The sequence below is a fragment of the Mobula hypostoma genome, chromosome 13 (genome assembly GCF_963921235.1).
Source record: "Mobula hypostoma chromosome 13, sMobHyp1.1, whole genome shotgun sequence".
Taxonomy (NCBI): domain Eukaryota; kingdom Metazoa; phylum Chordata; class Chondrichthyes; order Myliobatiformes; family Myliobatidae; genus Mobula; species Mobula hypostoma.
In genome coordinates, this window is record NC_086109.1 from 23,282,699 (window position 1) to 23,296,991 (window position 14,293).

The window sequence follows — 14,293 nt, forward strand, 5'->3', positions numbered from 1 at the left end:
CCTGCACCCTGACAGGAGTATCCAGGCTCTCAATTCTTGAGGCTTTTAAAAGCCTCTCACTTGGCAGACCCTCCTTCCCGTGCTAACAATCTCACCCAAGCAATGTCTGCAAGATCCTGCCTAATGGCTCCAAAACTTGCTCTGACCCAGTTCAGGACCTAACCTGTGAACTGGTTGTACCCCTCTCCATAACTATTTTAAAACTTACAGCATTACGGTCATTGGATCCAAAGTGCTCACCGGCGGATACTTCTGCCACTTGCCCTACTTCATTCCCTAGGAAGCGGTCAAGTGCTCCATTCTCACTTTCTTGGACACACTTCACAAATTGTACTCTGTCCAAGCCTCTTACACTATGATTGTCTCAAGAAAGTTAAGTTATGGAAGTTAAAATCTCCCATTAGTAATACTTTTTGTATTTATAACAAGCTGCAATCCCCCACATGTCTGTTCCTCCAATTCCCACTGTCCGCGACCTCCTCAACTGCCATGATGAGGCTATTCTCAAGTTGGAGGAGCAACGAGTCATATTCCATCTGAGTAGCCTCCTACCAGATGACACAAACAGCGATTTCTCTAACTACTGGTAATTTCTACCCCCTCCCCCTTTATCTATTCTGGTTCCCCTGTCGCCCCTTCTCTTCCTTTCACCTGCCCATTGCCCTACTCTGGCGCCCTTCCTCCTTCCCCTTCTTTCATGATCCACTGTCCTCTCCCATTAAATTCCTTCTTCTTTAGCCCCTTATCGCTTCCATAGATCACTTCCCAGTTTCGTACTTTTCGTACTTCATCCCCTTACCCTGGCCCACCCACCTTCGCCCTCACTTTGTTTCACCTATTACCTGTCAGCCATTCCCACCCCACACCCACCTTGTTCTGGCTTCTTCCTCCTTCGTTTCCAGTCCTGATGAAGGGCCTCAGTCCAATGCATTGGCTATTTATTCCTCTCCATAGATGCTGTCTGACTCTTTATGTATGTTCCAGCATCTGCAAAATCTCATATATTTATGACTGCTGGGGTCCTATAGTACAATTCTATCAAATTGACTGTTCCTTTCTTGTTTCTAAGTTCTGCCCAACACTTTCAGTGTGCTGGATGAACTCAGCAGGTCGGGCAGCATCAGTTAGAAACGATGAGTCGACGTGTCGAGCCGGAACCCTTCGTCAGGACTGAAGAATGAAAGATGGGGAAGGATTTGAAGAATGCTTGTAGCTTCAGTTGAAAGACCAGTAATTTGAAAGACAAAGGGGTGGGAGAGGGGAAGCATTGACGTCATAGCCCTGAAAACAATGGGTGGTAGAAGGAGGAGGCAGAACCATGAGGGAGCTGGGGGAGGGGGTAGAGTGAAATAGGGATGGGGGAAGGGAGGGGGAGGGAATTACCAGAAGTTGGAGAATTCTATGTTCATACTAAGGGGCTGGAGACTACCTAGACGGTATATGAGGTGTTGCACCTCCAACCTGAGTTTAGCCTCATCATGGCAGTAGAGGAGGCCGTCGTCGACTCATCGTTTCTAACTGATGCTGCCTGACCTGCTGAGTTCATCCAGCACACTGAAAATGTTGCTTTGATCACAGCATCTGCAGATTATTTTGTGTCAAGTTCTGCCCATTTGGCTTCCCTGGATGGTTCCCCAGGAATACCCTCTTTTGGCCATTGTGAGGCCCTTTTTTCATTAAGAAGGCAACTCCTCTGTCTCTCCAACCTGTAGCAACTGTATCCTATTACACTGAGCTGCTAGCACTGTTTGCCGGCGAGTTGGTCTAAGACAAAGAGTTATAACTTTAGAACTAGAACGATGTAATTCGGGTGAGCACTTAGGAAATCCTCCTTCATGCAATGGGTTTTAGAAATGTTGGATCTTCCAAACAAAACACAAACTCTAGTTATTAGATCAATTAATTTTAAAGCTAAGAAAATGTGATGAATATAGATAAAACATGGACCATCCTGACCATAATGAATGATGTCCCCTTGTTTCTACCACCAAACATGGGAAATTGAGAAGAGTTGCAGCAGCTCCACCTGGTGATAAGAGGCTTGTAGTTGTAGCAGGGCAGACAGAATTTGCATAAGGCTTTTAATCAAATACTGTTGGCATTCAAAGCATTATTCAAAACTTATGATACAAGTAGTAAAATTGCTATGTGTAAGCTCGTGCATGTAAGCAAAAAAACTAAATTGCTGGAAGGATTTCAGCAGGAAAAGGAATGGTGGTTGTTCCAGCATAAGAACAGAGAGTCTGGAAGGAAGAAAACAAATGTCAAAAGTTGAGATGGAGGTTGGGACAGGAATCCATAAAAAGGGGGGTTGATGGGCAGATGGAATGGGACCTTGTGGGAAGGATGCTGATGAGAGGGGAGGGGTGGAAAACGTGAACAAAGGAAGAGAGACCCAGGGTAGACTGGTGAGAGTGGGAAAAGAACACAGGGGTATGGGTTACAAAAAATTGGACACTTCAGTGTTCATATCATTGGGCTATCCAATGCTAGCAAAGCAGAATATGAAATGTTGTTTGTAAGGTTCAAGTTTATTGTCATCTGACTGTACATACATACAACCAAATGCAACAATGTTTCTCTGGACCACAGTGCACCCACAAAACATATATCATGCACAGCACATGAACCAAAATATTACCATAAATAAATTAATAAAATGTAATTCAAAAGGCATGTCGTGAGCAGAACAGGTAAACAGTAAGCAGATCGCTGTCCTAGTGACGAGACCTCAGCGGAGGCAGGGTATTAGCCTGAGGGAAGAAGCTGTCACCTAGTCTGGCAGCCCTGATGCTCTGTACCTCCTCCCTGACAGTAGTGTGTCAGAGAGATTGTGGGATGGTGGTAGGGATTCTCAACAATGTTTTGGGCCCCTTGTCTGCAACATTCCTGGTAAATGTTACAAAAAGCAGGGAGGGAGACCCTGGTGATCCTCTCGGTGGTTCTTACTATCCTCCGTAAGGTCTTGCCTTGCAGCTTCCCTACCACACAATGATGCAGCCGGACAGGATATTCTTGATGGTGCTCTACTTTGCATTTGACCTCACTATGGCAGTAGAGAAGGATGGACAAGTCAGTGTGGGAATGGAAAGGCAGTTGAAGTAGGGTTGCCAACGGTCCTGTATTAGCCGGGACATCCCTTATATTGGGCTAAATTGGTTTCTCCCATATGGGACCGCCCATGCCCCGTATTTCCCCCGCTAAGGTAGAGCGTTCCTATGAAACTGTTTGTAAGCCGAAATGGCGTAAAGCGATGAAGCAATTACCATTAATTTATATGGGAAAAATTTCTGAGCGTTCCCAGACCCAAAAAATAACCTACCAAATCATACCAGATAACACATAAATCTTAAAATATAGTAAAAGCAGGAATGATATGATAAATACACAGCCTATATAAAGTAGAAACAATGTATGTACAGTCTAGTTTCACTTAACAGAATCGGAAAGGTTAAGCCAAAACCAATTTGTAGAAAAAAATCGGCATGTCACACATGTCCACACAGGTGCCTGCACAAGGCTTCATGGTCATGGTAGTCTTTCTCGGGGTAAACACAAGTGTCCCATATTTGACTGCTACTTTTGTCCCTTATTTGGAAGTGAGAAAGTTGGCAACCCTAAGTTGAAGTGATATGCAAATAGAAGTTCAAGATTGTCATTGCAGATAAAGCACGGGTGCTCTGCAAAATATTCACCTATTCTACACTTGGTCTTGCCAACGTAGGGAAGGCCATATTATGAGCAGCCAGTGCAACAGAACAGATTGGAGGAGGCACACGTTGATCTCTGCCTTACCCGTAAAAGCTGTTTAGGTCTTTGAATGGTGGAAAGCAGAGAGTTGTAGGGACAAGTGTTGCACCTCCCCCAGCTTCAGGGGAAGTATTGGGGGGTGGGGAGGGAAGGAGAGGACAGGAAGGAATGAACGTGCCCGAGAGTCACTGAGAGCGTGGTTGCTGCGGAAAGCAGAAAGTGGGAGAAGAGGGGAAGATGTGGCTGGTGGTGCGGTTCTGTTGGAGGGAAAGGTGAGGACCAAAGGAAACACTATCTCTGTTTTGTTTGGGCGGGATGAGAGCAGGCATCGGAGAAATGGAGAAAATGCGAGTGAAGGTTCCATGAACTACAGAAGAAGGAAAGTCATGTTTTCTGAGGAGGAGGACTTTTCAGAAGTTAGAGAATGGAAAGACTCATCTTGAAAACGTGCACCGGAAATGGAGAAACTGGAGAAAAATAATGGTATCCTTACAGGAGGCAGGACTGGGAGGAGATGTAGTTGAGGTAGCTATGGGAATCCAAGGGTTAAAAGTAGGTGTTGGTGTTAGTTTTTCTTCTGAAATGGAGACAGAGATCCAGAAAAGGAAGAAAAATATCAGAAATAGTCCAGCTGAATTTGACTATTTAGGCAAAGTCGAGTTATCGAAAAAGATTATAAAATTAATGAGTACTGCTCAAAAGGAGGAAGTAATGCAATGCAATCATCAATGTAGTGGTGAAAGAGATGGGAAAGGGTGGTAGAGAGTATACTGTAGCTTTGGAACAAGGACTGTTCCACTCAGCCAATAAAAGGACAGGTGCATCTTGGGCCCGAGTGAGTGGCCATGGTATATCTTTGATAAATAGAAAGTCAGAAGAATTGAAAGAAGTTGTTGAGAGTGTATGAATGTACATTTAAGTATTGTTTATACAACCCCTATCTCCTGATACTTACTACAGTGTTCAATAATGGTCACTGTCATCTCCTTTCAAAATCTTTCTGGTGTCAAACCCCACTGGTTTGCCTTTGCTTGATACTATTCCTACCTTTTCAAATGTAGTTCCCATACTAGGCCGTAATGTAGACAGTCAGCACACCTTCCACCACACATCTGTCGAAGCTTGCCAAGGTTTTTGATGACATGCCAAATCTCTGCTCCTGAGGAAGTAGAGACGCTGTTATGCTTTCTTTGCAATTATATTTATATGATGTGTCCAGGATGGGTCCTCTGAGTTAGTGACACCCAGGAATTTAAAGTTACTGACCCTTTCCACCTCCGATCCTCCCATGATTACCAGCTCATTGACCTCTGGTTTCCCTCTCTTCAAGTCTACAATCAGTTCCTTGATCTTAATGACATTGAGTGAGTGGTTGTTGTTATTGCACCACTCAACCAAGTTTTTAATCTCCCTCTTGCGGAAAATCCTACAAAAGGTAGTGGATTCAATCCAGTACATCACAGGTAATCATTGAGCATATCTACATGAAATATTGTTGTAAAAAAGCAGCATCCATCATCAAAGATCCTCACCACCCAGGCCATGCTCTTTTCTCGCTGCTGCCATCAGGTAGAAGGTACAGGTGCCTTAGGACTCACACCTCCAGATTCAGGAACAGTTACTACCCCTCATCCATCAGGCTCTTGAACAAAAGGGGACAACTACACTGATTCTATTTCTGGTGTTCCCCTCAACCGATGTTCTCTCACTTCAAGCACTTATTTTTTCATACTCGTTATTTATTGCTATTTATTTATATTTGCATTTGCACAGTTGTTATTTATTGATCCTGTTTACAGTAGCTGATCTATAGATTTGCTGAGTATGGCTGCAGGAAATAGTATCTCAGGGTTGTATGTGGTGACATGTATGCGCTCTGATAATAACTTTTACCTTGAACTTTGATTTAGTTAGAAACTCTCCAGCAATTGTTTCTCTTCTAATCATCTTCACAATTTTCCCTCTCCAGAAAGTTATTCTGATATTCCTTGACCTTATTTTCATTACATTGCCAACAAAGCTTTCTGCACACCAGAAGTCACATGTTTTCTGATAACAGACTGATCTGCCTCCCACCTGCATTTCAACCTCTTGACCATGTTCATGGTGTCAATTTGCATGTCTGACCTGTATTATTGGAATGATCTGAACTTCTTTGAGGTCAAAAAGTTCATTGCATTCAGACCCATTGTCAAAAATCAAAGTTTAATGTTCAAAGTACATTTATTATCAAAGTATGTATACATATTCAACCTTGAGATTCGTCTCCTTACAGGCACCTACAAATCAACGAAACCTCAAAAGAACCCATTAAAGAAAAGACTGTCAAACACCCAGTGTGCAAAGAAAGAAAAGAAACAAATCGTCAAACACTAAAGGTAGGCAAATAGCTTCAGCACTGAAGTTTTACAAAAGACACAAGGCTAGGCATCACTGCAGCCAGAGGAGCCCACAGCCTCAGTTCATTGCGTAGTTGAATAAGCATCGTGGGACCACAGCAATAAAGCCAGGCATCATTGCAGGCAGAGCAGGGAACAGCCTCAGTTCGAACCAGAGCCGAGTAAATACTGTGGAGTAGCGAGCAGAACCAGCCAGAGCTGGATCTCATCTCGCACCCCCCACCCGGTCCCAACACCCTGACCTTTTCAATCTGGCCCAGTGCTTAAATTGTACAAACATCAAGTAGTTCCTCACTCTCGGACCGCTCTGGGGCCTGTACCCAGTGTTTGCAATTCAGCCCGTCTCTTAAACGCACTTAGATGTGGTTGGATGGTAGGTGAAAACAGAATTGTTCTTGACCGTTGAACCTCCCTTCTTTGAAAGCCTTCTGGTAGTACCATCCATAATAATGCATGAAGAATATATATGAGACAGTAGCAGACAACTATTATCCGGAAAACTACATCACTGCAGGAAGAGGTACCTCCATGCAGGAATAAAAAAAGAGAAAATTGAAATGACAAATCCATTAAAGAAAGAGGAAATTGAAATAACAAAAAATGCAGCTTAAAGCCTCTTACACGACAACTAGATTTGAGACATTGAACTGATATCTTTATTCTAGCATGTAAAACATGTTAATTCCTCCTTCCTCTATAACCCTCGCCATCTTTTGTGTGCCATACTAGTACACGAGTACTTCAAACTGTGACACTGCTGTTCTATAATCCAGCATCAAAGGTTATGAGAGAGCTGCTGTGGTTTGCTTCCTCCTTGACTCTCACTCATCCTTTCACATAAAACTCTGCAAGATCTCCTACTGGGCTGCACTTCATCCCCAGTACTGGGGCCGCCAAAGTGAGGAAATCACTGGCATGAACTGGGGATTTACGATTCCATTCCACCGAGTGCGTCCCAGTGCCACAAGTCAGCACTGGAAAAGGCCATTGCAAAGGAGTGTACAACAGATGCAAATTTCAGCTGTTCCCTTACAGGAAACAGATGTGAATTCTGAAAGCCTGAATGGGAAATCCAAGCTGAATTACTCCAATAGGTTTTCCTTAAATCACAGAAATTTTTTGAGTTGAAAAAAGATTCCACTGGCATTGGAGAGTGAAAGGGAGAAGGAGATTATTCGTATTTATTGATATGTCATAACATAAACTGAAACAAACTAATTAACCCAGATCTGATAATTATGAGACAGCTTACTCAACAGAGATTTTAATTTGGTTCCATTGTCCATTTATTTGTGTCAGTGGCACCCTTGTTTTAAAGGCTGTGGGCATTGATTACCCCATGGGTTCCCTGTCAGTACTATCAGAAAGAAAATCTTCCCAAATACAACCCAAACTTGGCAATATAGTACTTATTTATTAAAACAGCATGATGTTTTGCCTATCCATCAGCCCTCCACATAACATCTTTACTGTCCATTTCTGCTGTTGAAGTGCTTCACCCAGGTAGCAGTTTCACAAATTATAGAATCAAGAACACTTTATAAACATGGAAAAGTCCGCAGATTCTGAAAATCCAAAGTAACACACACAGCAGGTCAGGCAGCATCAATAGAAATGAATAAGCAGTTGACGTTTCAGGCCGAGATCCTTCAAGTACACTTTTGTCCTCATTATTTTGCACTGGCGTTACATTATCTGCAGAAAGATCTTTGTCTGATTTTCTTTTTCTCAGTAATGAATCCCTCTCACCTAACTATCTTCAATTGGATCACTCAGCGTTGATGGCAGAGAGCTGACTCTGCAGACTGTGTTACTCAGTTACTCATTAAATGGACAGAACTGCCAATACTAATCACTCCACTGTTTACTGTACTTTCTAATAATTGCAATTTTTTGGTGCACAGTAACAGACAGTACATCTGCTTTTACATTTTTTAATACTGGTAATGTCATATATCTAAACTGGTTCCTAACATTCAAACAGCTTAATCCCAGTGTTTTATCCTGGCAGCAGATTAATAGACCCAGTTTACCAGGTCAATCCTTCATCCAGGATAAAGGAGCTCAATTTATTAGTGGTATAACTGTTCGACCCATGAAAAAAATCAAAACAAAATACAGAACATTTATATAAAATTAGATTCCAAATTATAGTTTAGTTAAGGACATTAACTTTGAATTAGGCAGAGTACTCTTGACCAAGTCGGAATATTTTCCTGAGAAATGAATCTGTAATCCATGTAGACACTTGTTTTACTTATGAACAGTTACACTGTTAGAGGGGCTATCTTCTGGATAAGATGTTGAATTAAGTATTTCTTGCCTTTGCCAGATGGATGAAAAGAAACCACATCCAATTAAGAGTAACAGGGAAGTCTCCACAGCAGATCAGTGGGCAACATGGTGGCACAGCAGTTGGTGTTGCTGCTTCATGGGTACACGTCCACAGATCCCTGAAAGTTGCCTCACAGGTGGATAGGGTAGTTAAGAAAGCTTATGGGTCTTCATAAGTCGAGGGATAGAGTTTAAGAGTTGCGATGTAATGTTGCAGCTCTATAAAACTCTGGTTAGGCCACACTTGGAGTACTGTGTCCAGTTCTGGTCACCTCACTATAGGAAGGATGTGGAAGCATTGGAAAGGGTACAGAGGAGATTTACCAGGATGCTGCCTGGTTTAGAGAGTATGCATTATGATCAGAGATTAAGGGAGCTAGGGCTTTACTCTTTGGAGAGAAGGAGGATGAGAGGAGACATAATAGAGGTGTACAAGATAATGAGGGGAATAGATAGAGTGGATAGCCAGCGCCTCTTCCCCAGGGGACATGGCTTTAAGATAAGGGGTGGGAAGTTCAAGGGGGATATTAGAGGAAGGTTTTTTACTCAGAGAGTAGTTGGTGTGTGGAATGCACTGCCTGAGTCAGTGGTGGAGGCAGATACACTCGTGAAGTTTAAGAGACTACTAGACAGGTATATGGAGGAATTTAAGGTGGGTGGTTATATGGGAGGCAGGGTTTGAGGGTTGGCACAACATTGTGGGCCAAAGGGCCTGTACTGTGCTGTGCTATTCTATGTTCTATGCTCATAGCTTGAGGAATTCAGGTTTGAGTCTGATGTTGGGCGCTGTTTGTATGTCCCCCTCCATCCACTTACCTGATAGAAGGTGAATTCCTTAAACTTTTTGGTAGTGGCTCAGTAAGCATCAAATCCTTGATCAAAACTGAAAGAGACTCAATCTTTCCTTTAATGTCACCTATAGTGCTCTAATCCAGCACCATGGGCTTTCTAACTGTGGTGGATTTTTATACATGATGTCAATGGTCATAAAACATCATTGAATGTGACAACTGGCATCATGCTACATGCATTTCCAAGTATCTATAATATCTTTGGCCTATGATAATTTGCTCAGACTTAAATAGCATCGAAGCATATAATTATAGGCAATATAAGGCAATCAATCAAAGCTAGTTGAAGAGACACAAGTTAATTATCAGTTTAGTGAGGACTATGGAAGGGAAGCAAAAGAATGGTAGGTATGCATGGTGAGAAATACTTGTGAATTGTCTATATAAAATGCCCGACGACATGATAGCAATTACCTCTTGCACCATGCAAGGGCTCATGTAATGCCAGGAAAGCATCATTTCTACTATGGAAGCGAAACACAGCTGCGGGAGTCACCGTTAACACTCCAACAACACAGCATTAACGTATCATGTTTCTGGCTGCATGGTGGTACAAGCTGACATCGATCAAAGTACTTGTGTTATCGTGGAGTTTCAGGTCAAGTCTATTCATTTCTTTGCTAATAGTAAGCTAACAGTTGATTGATTTTCAGCATGAGCAGATTGTTGTTTTGAGGGAAGAGATGGATGCCATGCTCAATATTTGAAGTTGGCAGGATTCTAGAGGCTATTATGGAATTTGTAATCTGGATAACAGCAGTCCCAAGCCTATAAGAGACCCAGTGGCACCGTTTGGTTTGAAAATCCTCTCTTTCCTCACAGGCCTCTAAAAGATGACAGGAAACTCTGACTGCTTTAATGTGAATGAATTATATGAATGCTAAGGACAAGAACCTGAATACTGCGACAAGAACCTGAATACTGAAGCAATACACAGAAAATGCTGGAGGAATTCTGCAGGCCAGGCAGCATCTATGGAAAAGAGTACTCTTTTCCATAGAGGCTGCCTGGCCTGCTGAGTTCCTCAAGCATTTTGTGTGTATTGCTTAGATTTCCAGCATCTGCAGATTTTCCCTTGTTTGTGACCGAACACTGAAGGAGTGGGTTCTGTAATTAATGAAGAGCTCCAGGTTCTGAAAGGGAATCCAAGGAATCTGTTACAGCCTGAACTTCAGGGAAGCTGCAATGCTGGAAAATACACATTCTGTTTCACTTTAGTAGAAAGGCCACATTTTCATGCGTATAAAGAAGTGTAGCAATATCAATAGTGCTACAACGTAACATTGTAAAGAATTTCCACGTTCCGAAATAGTCACTGGAGTCAGTAGTAGGCTTAAAGGCGATGGGGGTACATTTCAGAGACAATAAAGAGGCAGAGGCATTCTCTCAACTAGACAGTAATGTCAGAAATTACTGAATTTTACCTGCATTGTTAAAAGAACATTACACAAGGACTGAGATCATCAGATGCATGGCTTGCACCAGAACTACATCACAAGTATGTGTGTGTTTTAAGGAAGTGCTGGGTTAAATTCCTGAAAATGGTCCTTATTGCATTTCACTCCAGGAAATGTTGTCAATTGCCAAAAAGTAGCAAAGCACAATAAAAGCAACTTACATTGTGAACCTAATAATCTGCAAGTGTTTGCAATGAAAACCTATAACACTAGATCTACTCACTTCCTTACGTGGACACTTGTATCTACTGGATATTGTGACCACAAGTTCAGCTTTTCAGTTACATCCAATCCAAATATGAAGTGAAGAGAAACAAGAAACATTTATAATGTATGCCACAGGACAAGAATCCTGAGCAAAAGAAAGCAGAGCAACACACATCAAAGTTGCTGGTGAACGCAGCAGGCCAGGCAGCATCTCTAGGAAGAGGTACAGTTGACGTTTCAGGCCGAGGGGTCCTGACGAAGGGTCTCGGCCTGAAACGTTGACTGTACCTCTTCCTAGAGATGCTGCCTGGCCTGCTGCGTTCACCAGCAACTTTGATGTGTGTTGCTTGAATTTCCAGCATCTGCAGAATTCCTCTTGTTTGCAAAAGAAAGCAGATCCACTTTCTTTTGACCTTGATCCCAATCAGTCCTTCACTGTAACAAATACGAGAAATCACTACTGACTAATGTTGCATTAGGTCAGCCATAGCAACCCCTTGCTTATAACAGAGTGGTTTCAACAGTGAGAAGTAAATCACATATTTGCCCTTCAAACCCTTTGCAGCTTCTATAAAACTCAAGTGCTGATTGTAACGGAATGCTTATCTGCATATACTTACCTATTAGAATATGTGAACAATCATAGCTATTCTTCAGGTGGTAATATATAAGGTAAAATGGCATATGATACCTTATATTGTATCACCAACCACATGCTTTGTAACTCAAGAGCAGTTTCTATCCCACTTTTATCATTGTCGTGGCTATCCCTCGAGGTTGAGGATGATGGTCTTCGTTCTGAAGAAGTGGCCCACAGAGTGAAGACACCCATGCATATATTTGTTTAACATATACCTGATGTTGCACTCCAAGAAGCACACGATACTTCACAAATCAACCAACTGATTCCAATGGCATGGAAACCACGACGATTGGAGCTGATGGATTTGTTGCAGCCTTCATCCGCCTTCACAGCCGTTGAGTTCATAGTAACTTCGTCCACCTGTTCCACCGTTGAGGTCTTGGTTGGATTGTTCTTTGTCAGGGACCTCACCCTCGACCTTACCGCCATGGGTGACACTACCAGGAGCATAGCTCCAGACTGCATTGCTCTCGGGATCACAGGACCATACAAGTTTCTCCACCACGACAAGGTGACAATCCACGGAGAAGACTATTATCATACTCTTAACTGGACCAGTCATATGCAAAAAGGTGAACTCTTTATCTCTCAATCTCTCATTTGACCCCATAGTGGCCCTTGCACTTTATTTGTCTAGCTACACTGTATTTTCTCTGTAGATGCAACAACACTATTTCGCTGAGCACTTCTGCTCCATTTGCCAAAAGCGGAACTTCCCGGTGGCCAAACATTTTAATTCCAATTCCCACTCGCACATGTATTCCCTAGAATGAGTGGGGAGCTCTTGGAAACATCCTGTATGTTAAAAGGCCTGAACAGATTAGATATGGCAAAGTTATTTCCCATGGTAGGGGAGTCTAGGACAAGAGGGCACGACTTCAGGATTGCAGGACGTCCATTTAGAACAGAGATGCGGAGAAACTACTTTAGTCAGAGGTGGTAAATCTGTGGAATTTGTTGCCATGAGCGGCTGTGGAGGCCAAGTTATTTGGCGTATTTAAGGCAGAGATAGATAGGTTCTTGATTAGCCAGGGCATCAAAGGGTATGGGGAGAAGGCAGGGGCAGGGGAGTGGAGATGACTGGAAGAATTGGATCAGCCCATGAAAGAATGGCGGAGCAGACTCAATGGGCCAAATGGCCCACTTCTGGTCCTATATGTCAGTATGCCGGAGCAGGGATCCAATCGCAGACCCAGTACTTTGCACACAGCGATATTAATTGCATAACAAATCGCATGGCACAAACGAAGTCTGCATCAAAGTTCAGACAGACAGACAGACAGACAGACAGACAGACAGACAGACAGACAGACAGACAGACAGACAGACAGACAGACAGACTCAGGAAAATTCACTAGCAGAATTTAGCAACAAACAGGTGAAAACACAGGACTGAAATACACTGAGCAATAAACAGAGAGGCAGGTGATAGGTGGAGCACAATGAGACAGAAGTGGCAGCAAAACAGATAATAATGAGAAACAGGTGAGAGGCAGAGTACTCAGTAATACAGGGGCTGGAGTAGGGCAGGAGCACATGGCAATACAAAACCACAGACTGATGGCTAGGGGGAAAACACACAAAAAAGACAAAATTGAACTTGAGGTACTGACATTATGTCAGTCCATGGCCTCCTCTTATGCCAAGATGAGGCCACCCTCAGGGAGGAGGAGCAATATCTTATATCCATCTGGGTAGCCTCCAATGTGATGGCATGAATATTGATTTTTCCTTCCGGTAAAAAAATTCTCTCCCCTCCCCTCTTCTTCTATCCCCTGCCAACTCAGGCCTCTTACCTCATCTCACCTGCCTATCATTTTCCCCTGGGTCCCCTCCTCCTGTGGTCCACTCTCCTCTCCTATCAGATTCTCTCCTCTCCAGCTCTTTACCTTTCCCACCCACCTGGCTTCACCTATCACCTTCTAGCTATCCTCCTTCCCCTCCCCATCCTTTTTTATTCTGACATCTTTCCCCCTTGCTTTCCAGTACTGAAGAAGTTTCTGTTTCTGAAATGTTGACTCCCTTCATTGCTGCCTGACCTGCTGAGTTTCTCCAGCATTTTGTATGTATTGCTTTGGATTTCCAGCATCTACAGACTTTCACCTGTCCATGAACACTATTCCGCAGTTTGTCTTTCTTTTTATTTGATTCACTTACACCTATCTGGATAAGACCATAAGATATAGAGCAGAATTAGGCCATTTGGCCCATCAAGTCTGCTCTGCCATTTCATCGTGGCTGATCTATTTCTCCTCTCAGCCCCAATCTCTTGCCTTCTCACCATATCCCTTCATATCCTGACCAAGCAATTAAGAATATATCAATCTCTGCCTTAAATATACATAAAAACTTGGCTTCCACAGCTGCCCGTGGTGAAGAATTCCAGATTTACCAGTCTCTGGCTAAAGAAATTCCTCCTCATCTCTGTTCTAAAACGATGCCCCTCTATTCTAAGACTGTGTCCTCTGGACTCTCACACCCCAGGAAACACCCTCTCCACATTCACTCTTATCAAGGCATTTCACCATTCGATAGGTTTCAATGAGGTTACCCTTCATTCTTCTGCATTCTAGTGAATACAGGCCCAGCGCCACCAAACGCTCTTCATATGACAAGCTGTTTAATCCTGGAATCATTTTTGTGAACGTCCTT